The sequence below is a fragment of the Heterodontus francisci genome, chromosome 13, assembly GCF_036365525.1.
Source record: "Heterodontus francisci isolate sHetFra1 chromosome 13, sHetFra1.hap1, whole genome shotgun sequence".
Classification (NCBI taxonomy): Eukaryota; Metazoa; Chordata; class Chondrichthyes; order Heterodontiformes; family Heterodontidae; genus Heterodontus; species Heterodontus francisci.
Window position 1 is genome coordinate 22,837,985 of NC_090383.1, and position 11,685 is coordinate 22,849,669.

Consider the following 11,685-nt stretch of genomic DNA (forward strand, 5'->3'; position numbering starts at 1 on the left):
GGTGATGATGCCTTTCCTCATGGATTCTGACATGTTGCCGGCCAGGAGCATACTCTCGTATACTTCCAGCAGGTCCGGGCCGACCCAGTCCTACAGGGCCGAGTACAACTCGACCGGTAAGCCATCGCTTCCGGGAGTTTTACTTGTCTCGAAGGACTTGACGGCCTTTGTCAGCTCGTCCAGAGTTAGTGGTTTGTCCAGTCTCTCCCTCGTGCTGTCATCTAAGACCTCTGTGATAGATGACAGGAAGGACTGGGAGGCTCTGCTGTCTGTGGGCTTCGCGTCATACAGCCCAGCATAAAAGGATTTGCTGATCCTTAGTATGTCGGACTGCGAAGACGTTACCGAACCATCCTCTTCCTTCAGGCTGCTGATCACAGAGCTCTCTCGCTGTACCTTTTGGAAGAAGTAACGCGAGCACGTCTCATCCCGCTCAATGGAGCGGACTCTGGACCGGAAGATGATCTTGGAGGCCTCCGTGGCAAAGAACAAGGCCTGCTAACTCTTCATCTCATGGAGGTCCTCCTTGACCTCGACCCCCATCGACTGCAGCCAGAGAAGATTTTGCATACTTTTCTGGAGTCGGGATATTTCCCTTTGTGTGTCTCTCTCCCCGTCTGAACACCTTTTGAAGATAAAGAATCTCTTGGTGTTCTCCTTGATCGCCTCAGAGGGGTTTCACAGTCCTCCAACCTTTGTAATCCCTTTTGAGTTCTTCAACATTCTCTGGGGTTAGCAGTGTAGCATTGAGCTTCCATGTCCCCCTGCCAACCCGCTAGTCATCCTGTGAGTGACAGTCAGCCAGTAAGAGGCAATGGTCGGAGAAGAACACCGGCTTGACGTTGGTGGATCTGACCGTGACAGCACGGGACACAAACAGGAAGTCAATCCTGGAACGGGCAGACCCGTCCGTTCTTGACCATGTGTATCTGCGCTGCGCTGCGTCTGCAGGTTTGCTGAAGACGTCGTGCAGTTTGGCATCTTTTACTGTTTCTGTTAGGAATCTTGTGCTCTGGCAATGATATGTTATACCAAAAGCTTGTAATGTATTTGTGCAACTGCTCTTTTAACTCCTTTAACAAGTGGGTAGTGATGTACAGAATGTTTGTTTTTCACATGAGCAACACACACGCTCCAATCCTTACAGGTCAAACTGGGGTAAAACACAATTCCTGTCACAGTAAGCCCGGTCAGATTATTGTACTGGTATTCCCGGTGCATAATGGTGATCCAATATTCACACCTCTCTCCTTGTATGATGATCTTACAAGGAAGTGCTACCCTGCAGTCACCTTCATGGTGCAATTCCATTCAGCGTGAACCCACGAGCTGGAGCTGCACGCTTAGCAATATCATCAGGGAGCACCGTCATGTCCTGGACCTGAGTACACCCTGTGGTGGGTGGTTCCAGAGCTGTGAGCCCATCCATATGGGTCACATACCCTGAGGGCTTCATTATATTCCCCTTATGTACCCTTATGTTTTTCACATGAAACAAACGACTAGGGACTGCATTCCTCCACAAGACAGGATAATATAACACCTGTTCCAACCAATTGCATTCATGTCTTACCCAGGTACACTTGTACCAATTTACTGACTTGACGCATAGTCAAATTGAGTTGGTAGGTCGACATGGCTCTCCAAATGTCGATTAGTGATCCACGAAGGAAGCCTTCCCTTAGCAATATGTTGCAGGTTTTCCCTGCCCTGTTCCACCAACCAAGATCCATACATTACACACACATAATTTTATGCAACCTTGTCTGAAGCGTTGCCATTTTCCAGTTTGCTTTTGCATAGGATTTGAGATACTTGGCTGCATCCTGTAGACGTATGTCTTGACCCTCCTGCAATTCTCCCTGTTCTAAAATATTTATTTCATTCAAAAGACCCCTTAAGCAGTTTCTCACCATCTTTACTGAGCTTTCTAATGCAACTAAATCAAGGGTATTAACTAGGGAAGTACCTGTGTTGAATATAGTGGCAACGTCATTCAACAAGCTATGCTGTCTTCTGAAGTGCCTCTCCTCACTGTTTTCCTCAGTGTTCTTAATTTACATAAAAGTCATTCAATTCACAAGTAGCATTAAACCCATAACAATCCTAGAAGTCATTGTGAATCACAGAATTGTTGCAGCGCAGAAGGAAGCCATTCATCCCATTGTGTTTGTACCAGCTCTCCTAATGAGTAATTCACTTTATGTATTTCCCCCACCTTCTCACCATAACCCTGCAGATTTTTCCTTTTCCGGTAACAGTCTGAATCCCTTTTGAATGCTTCAATTGAACCTGCCTCCACTGCACTATCAGGCAGTGTATTCAAGACCTTAACCACTCATGTGAAAAAGTTTTTCCTTGTGTTGCTTTTTTGCTTCTTTTGCCAATCACTTTAAATCTGTGCCCTCTTGTTCTCGATCCTTTCATGAGTGGTAAGTTTCTCCCTATCTACTCTATCCAGAGCCCTCATGATTTTGAATACCTCTATCAAATCTCCTCTTTTCCTTCTCCTGCAAGGAAAACAGTCCCAACTTCTCCAATCTATCTTCATACCTGAAGTTCCTCATCCCTGGAACCATTCTTGTGGATCTTTTCTGTACTCTCTCTCCAAAGCCTTCACTTCTCTCCTAAAGTGTGGCGCCCAAAACTGGACGCAATACTCCAGCTGAGGCCGAACTAGTTCAACATAACCTCCTTGCTCTTGTACTCTCTGCCCCTATTAATAAAGCCCATGATAATGTATGCTTTATTGACCCCTCTCTCTCAACCTGTCCTGCCACCTTCAATGACTTGTGCACATATACCCCCAGGTCCCTTTGCACATGCACCCACTTTAGAGTTGTACCCTTTTGTTATATTGTCTCTCAATGTTCTTCCTTCCAAAATCACTTCATATTTCTCTGCATTGAACTTCGTCGGCCACTTATTCACCCATTCCAGCAAATTGTCTCTGTCCTTTTGAAGTTCTACGCAATCCTTCTCACAGTGCACAATTGTTCCAAGTTTTGTATCATCTGCAAGTTTTGAAATTGTGCCCTGGACACCAAGGTATAGGTCATTAATATATATCAGGAAGAGCAAGGGTCCCAACACTGACCCTGAGGAACTCCACTTCCTCTAGCCCAAAGAACATCTATTAACCACTACTCTTTCCTGTTACTCAGCCAATTTCATATTCAAGTTGCTGCTGTCCTTTTTTATTCCATGAGTTATAACTTTACTCACAAGTCTGTTGCGTGGCACTGTATCAAATGCGTTTTGGAAGTCCACGTACACCACATCAACAGCCTTGCCCTCCATTAACAATCTCTCTCTTACTTCCTCAAAAATCTCCAAGTTAGTTGAACATGATTTTCCCTTAACTAATCCATGATGGCTTTCCCTAGTTAACTCGCATTTGCCCAACTGACTATTAATTTTGCCCCAAATTATCGTTTCCAGAAGCTTCCCCACCACTTCATCTTAATCTCTTTTTGTTTTGTCATTCAGGGTGCTCTGGATTTATTTGCCCTACCTTTCCCCTTCAAGGGAATATACCTTTGTTCCCCAACTATCTCTCCTTTTTGAAGGTAGTGCATTGTTCAGCTACTGTTTTTCCTGCCAACCGTTGATTCCAATTTATTCAGCCCAGATCCATTCTTAGCCCATTCAAGTTGGCTTTCCCCCCACTTAATTATTCTTACTCTAGATTGTTCTTTGTCCTTTTCCATAACCAACCAAGAAGGTTTACTGGACTAATACCTGGAATGGGTGGGCTGTCTTATGAGGGAAGATTGGACAGGCTGGACATGTATCCGCTGGAATTTAGAGTAAGAGGTGACTTGATTGAGACAAATAAGATCCTGAGGGGTCTTACAGGGTGGATGTGGAAAGGATGTTTCCCCTTGTGGGAGAATCTTGAACAGGGGTAACTGTTTAAAAATAAGGGGTTGCCCATTTAATACTGAGATAAGAAATGTTTTCTGAGGGTCGTGAGACTTTGGAACTCTCTTCCTCAAAAGGCAGTGGAAGTAGAGACTTTGAATATTTTTAAGGCTGATGTAAATAGATTCTTGATGAGCAAGGGGGTGGAAGGTTATCGGGGTAGGTGGAAATGTGGAGTAATCAGTTCAACCATGAACTTATTCATGGTTGAGGGTTCAAGTGGCCTACTCCTGCTCCTAATTTGTATGTTCGCAACCTAAACTTTTTTTGGTACAATGATCACTGTCCCCTAAATGCCCTACGGATATTTTATCCACTTGGCCCATCTCATTGCCAAGAACCAGGTCCAGCAATGCCTCCCCTCTTGGACTGGAAGCATACTGCTGTAGAAAATTTTCCTGAACATACTCTAGGAACTCTTGCCCCTCTCTACCCTTTTATACCAATACTAGCCCAGTCTATATTTGGATAATAGTCTCCCATTCTAACTACTCTAACTCTTTCATTTCAATAATTTCCTTGCAAATTTGTTCCTTGCAAAGTTGTATTATGGTACAGAATTTCTAGTTCTGTCTCTCCTTGTGATTCACTGGTTCTTTTCCCAAAATTGCCCAATCAATTTTGCGCATCAATCTTTCCTAAAATTGCACGGTTTTAAGTTTACACCATTCCAGCATCCCTAACCCTGTGCATTATCCCACCTATATGGCAGCTAGAGCTGCCACTGCCACTGTCAGGCTCAACCACTCTTTTAGGTGATAGCTTTCATAGCATCAATTGCCTCTGATGTCCTTAACACTATTAAATGCCCTTTTAAGTAGTCAATGTTTCAGAATGCATAGTTGCTATTTAGTTAGGCAAACTCACTCAGACAAATGTAGATATTTCTTTTGGGTATAAAACAGTTAATTTTAAGGGGATATGATTACTTTTGAATTGTAATCATTGGCCCGGATCTTGTGGTCAAGGGCAAAGTTACAGTGCTGGCTATATATATGGAAAAAAGCTGCCCACAAAGATTTAGCAATCTCTGTGAAGTAATGTTAATTTACTTCCAGTGTCCCACACCTGTGATGTCATCAAGCAGGCTAAGCAGCTGATCAGGTTGAAGAATTACAGAACAGCAAACAAGGAAGTAAAAAGCACAGATTATCCTCCAGTTTTTAATCATTTTACTGAACGAAATAAAGATTGGGACAAACACATGGGATTAACGTAGAAACTGAAGTATCATAGATTTTATTTTTTTTTTAATGTTTATTTATCAAAGTGGAAAAATTTTACATTCCACAAATAGTTTTTCAGGCCTCGAGAAAGTTCAGTAGTAATTCTAGCTTAGTACACCATTTATTTAAAAAAGTTACACCTCATTCAACAAGACATAACTTTTTGAAGGGTTTACAGTGAGACTAATAGCACGAAAAGTAGTACACATCAAATCAAGTGATTTCTAAGATTTCCATCTGCAAGAACATCAAGAATTATCCCCATGAAGGAGCAGGTAGTCAATGACCGCACCTTCTTGATTTTAGCGTTTACCTGTACACGTGCGGGCGCCAGAAATTGCTATCAGTTTCACAGAGTAATGACTGACAGCACTGACAGTTTTGGATTGAACGGCTGTGTGTGTGTGTGTGTGTGTGTATATTATATATCAATTTTGGTCACAAACCACCTAAATGGGACATTAATTATAGTTCAAAAAGTAACGGGGATTATTTCAGAAGGTAATTCTCAAGGTGCAGCTATATAATCAACCTTGCATTGCTGAAAAGTGGTTTCCATTCACTGACCATTCAGTTTGAGTCCAGTTAAGACCCAAGAGTAAGCAGAACAGTCCAAGATCAAACACCCCACAAGGAGCAGGCCATCTCTCGCTGCTTGAACTGGACACGAACATGTTTAACTCCAGTCCGCTACCGAGCCAAGTTTCAAGAGTGCTCAGGGGAGGCCTCTGTTGGGGTGCTTGGCTGCTTCATAAAATGAAGCAAAACTTGTTCAAATTACATAGAAATTCACAGCTCATAAGCAGGCTATTTGGTGCAAGAGGTCCATGCTGCTGTTTATGCTCCAGACAAGCCTCCTCACGCTCTATCAGCATATCCTTCTATTCCTTTCTCTGGATGTCCGTCCGTCCATCCATCCATCCGCCAGAAGTGCATTGTGTACAAACCTGTTTTTTGTGTGTGCTGGGGGAGAGAGGGGCAAGAAGGGAGGAAAGATTGTGGAAGCATGCACGTGTAGCACTGTCTTCTACACATGATTAACCAGCAGCTCATGGTGTAAAGCAAATTCTATTGTCTGAAGATTTGTAGCTACAGATCTGAAATCTACTCCCTGGATCATCAAGGAATTGTGGAACAAAAGTTTCCTAATTATTGTAGGGGTTAAGGGCAGCTGGTCAGACTGACAAAAGGTAGGAAATGATGTTCCACAAGTGTCGGTGCTTGAACCACTGTTCACCATTTGCATGATTTTGGACTCTGGAATTGGAAGTATAATTTCTAAATTTTATAGATACCACCAAATTGGGGTATAGTAAATGCTGAGCAACACTGCAACAAAATACAAGACAAAATTAATGAACCTGCAGAATGGGCATGAAATTGGCAAATGAATTTCAATATAGATAAGTGTAAGGTGTTACCACACTTTTGGTGAGAAGAATAAGGTCAGGTATTGCTTAGCTGATAAGAGTCTGGATAATAACAGTCTGAATGTGACAGAAGAGCAAAGGGATTTAGCAGTACAAATCCCTAAAAGTAGCAACATGGGTTAAAGCCTGCCCTGGGGTTCTTTTCTATCGAATCTTGGTTAGATCACACTTTGTGTACAGTTCTGGTCCCCATACCATAAAAGATAGAGGCAAAAAAAAATTCACTAGGATGATACCAGAACTGAGAAGATATACATAACAGGAAAGGCTAAACAAGATGGGTCTCTTTTTTTTTTCCTCTTTAAAAAAAAACCTGAAGGGTGATCTGATAGAGGTCTTTAAGATTATGAGAGGGGTTTGATGGGGTGGATGTAGAGAAGATGCTTCTACTTGTGGGGGAGACCAAAGCCAGCAGTCATAAATATAATAGGTGGCACAGTGGCGCAGTGGTTAGCACCGCAGCCTCACAGCTCCAGCGACCCGGGTTCGATTCTGGGTACTGCCTGTGTGGAGTTTGCAAGTTCTCCGTGTCTGCGTGGGTTTCCTCCCATATGCCAAAGACTTGCAGATTGATAGCTTAATTGACCATTATAAATTGCCCCTAGTATAGGTAGCTGGTAGGGAAACATAGGGACAGGTGGAGATGTGGTAGGAATATGGGATTAGTGTAGGATTAGTATAAATGGGTGGTTGATGGTCGGCACAGACTCGGTGGGCTGAAGGGCCTGTTTCAGTGCTGTATCTCTAAAACTAAACAAAAAAACTAAAACTAAACCAAGGAATCCAATAGTGAATTCAGGAAACCTTCTTTATCCAAAGAGTGGTAAAAATATAGAACGCACTGCCACAAGCAGTAGTTGAGACATAGCATACATGTATTTAAAGAGAAGCTATATAAGCACATGGAAGAAATAAATAGATATATGTGGTGATAGAATTCGATTAAGAGGGGTGGCAGAACATTCGTGTGGAGAATAAATGGAAACACAGACCAGTTGGGACAAATGGCTGTTTCTGTGCTGTACACTCTATAAACTCTCATAAATTGGGTGGGGGAAGAATGAAGCATGGGGATGTGGAGGAGGGTGAAAAATATCATGGAATTTTACAGAACACAAGGAGACCATTAAGCCCACAACACTTGTGCCTGCTTTCTGAGCTATCCGTCTGGTCCTGCTCCCTGTCCTTTTTAAAAACTATTGTTTCCACCATTGTTTCTCATGGGGCATTCCATGTCGTAACAATACATATGAATTAGGAGCAGGAGTAGGCCCCTCAACTCCACATTCCTGCCTACCCCCAATAACCTTTCACCCCCTTGCTTATCCAGAATCAATGCTCCATGTTCATTTAAAAATTCTCCCAACCTCTCCCTTTGTTCTTTAGATTATCTTAAATGTATGCCCCCTAGTTACCAACACAATCACCAATGGAAAATGACCCCCCCCCCCCCTCCCCCCCACCATGTACCTGACAATTTTGAATACCCTTAAGATTTCCTCTTAATCTTCTATGCTGTAATGAAAAGAACCCCCAGTTTTTCCAGTCACTCCTCACAATTGAAGCCCTACATCCTTCATATCAATTTGGTAAATTCCATACGTACCAGCTACATGGCCATATCCTTCCCAAAGCTGGACATAATGTGCTATGGCCTAACTGACTATTTGTAAGGATTTAGCATTGCTTCTTTGTTTCTGTTCTCTAACTTCCCCATTCATAAAACCAAAGATCCAGTGCTTTTTTTAAACCAGCCTCATCAACTTGTCCTTTTTTTTTAAAGTCCCTACATCCCTGCTCCTCTACTCCTTTTTAAGGGTTTCAATTTAGTGTATATGTTCCCACATTATTCTCCATCCCATATTTTGATAGAATAGATGGGAAGACACTTTCTGTAGGCGGATGAGTCGGTAACTAGAGGACACAGATTTCACAACATCGGCAAAAAATACAAGGGGGAGATGAGTTTTTTTTTTGATTTTTAGGTAACCAGCTATGATCTGGAATGCACTGCGTATGAAAGTGTGGTGGAAACAGATTCAACAGTAACTTTTTAAAAAAGTGAACTGGATATATGTTTGGAAATGAAAAACATGCAGGGCAATGGGGAGTGGGACTAATTGGAAAGCTTTCTCAAAAAGCCAGCACCAACACAAATTGTAACCTTCTGTTACAAAGTTTTATATATTGCAAGTTTCTGTAAAATAGATGTTTTTATAATTTAATTCCATGGCAGCTTATTACTGTTCCTTGTTCTGACTCCCACTAACCTTTTATTTCTCTTTTCAGAGACTGACTTGTCATTTTGAAGTCTGGGTTACTTCTTGGAAACAGAGTTGGAAAGTGACTGCTGTAAATTGCCATTGAAGCCTCAGACTGTTTTCCCTTCCCTGGCTCACTACTTGTAGAACGCTTTCCACAGAGTGGCAGAGTCTCTCTCCTATTTCACACACTTTCGTTTGCTGTCAGAAGAGTATTGTGTTGGAGAGAAGATCCAGTTTTCTCCAATTCAGGAAGAACTCCTCCTAATGTAGAAGTGGTTATGCTTTTATACTCTGGAGATTGTGGCTGGTAGTATTGGAAGCTGCGCATTCCATTTTTGTAACTGTATTCCTCACTTTAATGATAACCATCTTATTTCAAATGGATTAAGACTTGCATTTATATAGCCCCTTTCACAATCTCAATGTCTCAAAGGGCTTTACGTGCAACAAAGTAATTTTTTTTTTAGGTGTAGCTAGCCACTGTTGTAATGTGGCAACCAATGTACACAAGGTCTCAAACAGCAATGTGACAATCAAACAATCTGTTTTAGTGATGCTGGTTGAGGGATAAATATGGGCCTTTTCTCGTCTTCAAAATAATGCCATAGGATCTTTTACATCCACCTAAACGGGCAGATGAGGCCCCAGTTTACATCTCATCTGAAAGACAGCAACTCCAACAGAGCAGCATTCAGTACTGCACTGAGTGTGCCAACCTGGATTAAGTTCTCAAATCCCTGGAGTGGCTCTAGTACCCACAACATCCTGCCTCTGAGGCAAAAGTGTCACCCTGCAAGTTACAACTGTCAAAAGACTGAAACATGTACTTCTGAATGCTTACGTCACCCAGCAGTAACATCAATACAGCACGTTTTGTGCTACCACCAAGAATTATTAACCCAGAAAATGCTGCAGATGGACAAGTCAATCAACATAAGTCCCACTCGAGGGCTGCACTAACCGGGATCATCCTTCAGTTGAAAAATTAAACCAAGGTCTTATTTCAAGAGCAGGGGAGTTCTGCCTGATGTCCTGCCAATATATATCTCTCAACCAACATCACCAAAACAGGTTATCTGATTTTCATCTCTGCTGTTTGTGAAGCCTTGTTGTGGCCAAATTGACTGCCATATTTCCAGCATTACAACCATGACTACACTTCAATAGCTGTAAAGGACTGTGACAATACACTGTGTAAATGCAAGTTCTTACTTTATAATGAAAGCTGGAATTAGTTGTTTTCTTCCAAAAACTGAACTGTTGCTTCTTCTGAACAAGTACAAGAATATCAAATGTGTTGATGGTGTGTCTTTTTTTTTGGTTGTTTTATTACCACTATAATTGAATAAGTTTAATTACAATTGATCAGCCTTTAATGGACATGTAGTGTCAGCTGAATAGAATCACCTGAGCTTTGTGTTGGAGAGGCTTGTTCCAGTGGTGAGTTTTTGTGATTGTAATGCTGCACTTGCAGAGAGCGCAGCTTAGGAAATCACAGCCACCCAGCATGTGATTTTCAGTCTCCTTTAAAACTGAACAGAAAAATAATGGTTTGCATTAGTGATCACCTGAGAGCCGTTCCCTGCAATTACCAAGCATCCGCTATTTACCTTAGTCCAGTGGACCACATAGGTAAAGGTTCTTAAAGGATAGGGAATGACCTCTTCCTAGCACGAACAATTTGCATGGAATTTGACACATGCATCGAAACTATCAACCAAATGCAAGATGTATTTGCCCAGCTTTGCTTCATGCCACTTACACTTCAGTTAATCCTGCCGTTAGAGCACACTTCAGCAATTCTAAGCCTCATTTAGGAGAGGAAGAAATATCATCTAGTTTCACCTCTAAATGTCCTGAAACAAAGCACTTTTACTGCAAGTTCGATGTACATATATATATGTATATATATATTCCTTTGCCTCACGTAGGCCCTAAGCTCTGGAATTCTCCTCCTTTAAAATGGTCTTTGAAACTCAGCTCTCCAATATCGCCATATGTGGTTTGGTATTAAATTTTGTCCGATAATACTCCTATTAAGCACTTTGGGATGATTTACTACATTAAAGGCCATAATATGATTTGTTGCTGGCTGCCACATTTTCTACATGACAACAATGACTACATTTCAGAAGTACTTCCTTGGCTCTAAAGTGCTTTGGGACATCCTGAGGTCATAAATAATTGCAATTTTTTTCACAGGTAATGTCATCTATCTAGGGTAAGAAAACACTATTTGGCACAGATGTGCTTGCCTCATCTTCTGTTGTACTCATCCCTTTGTATCTACCCTTCCTCTGCTGTTAATACCTCAATATGAAGGGAAGAGGTGAAAAACAGAGACCCATAACCAATTAATCATTGTAACATAAGGTTTAGATTAGCCATGGCAAAGGACAAGGTGCATTGCAGAGTAAAAGTCTTAATTGGAGGCTGGCCAATTTCAATGAGTTGAGAATGGATCTGTCCCAGGTAAATTGGAATCAAAGATTGGCAGGCAAAACTAACAAAACAATGAGCTGCCTTTAAAGAGGAGATGGTTTGGGTACAATCACAAGAGAGAAAGGTAGGTAGGGCAAAACAAAGTCAGAGCTCCCTGGATGACGAAAGAGATAGGGGGCAAGATGAAGCAGCAAAATGGTGTGTATGACATAGCAGGTTGATAATACAAATGAGAATCAGGTTGAATGTAGAAAGTTCAGAGGGAAGTGAAAAAGGAAACGAAAGAGGCAAAGAGTATGAGAGACTGGCAGCTAACCTGAAAGGGAATCCAAAAATCTTCTATAGGCATATAGCTAGTAAAAGGGTAGTAACAGAAGGGGGTGGGGCCAATTAGGGACC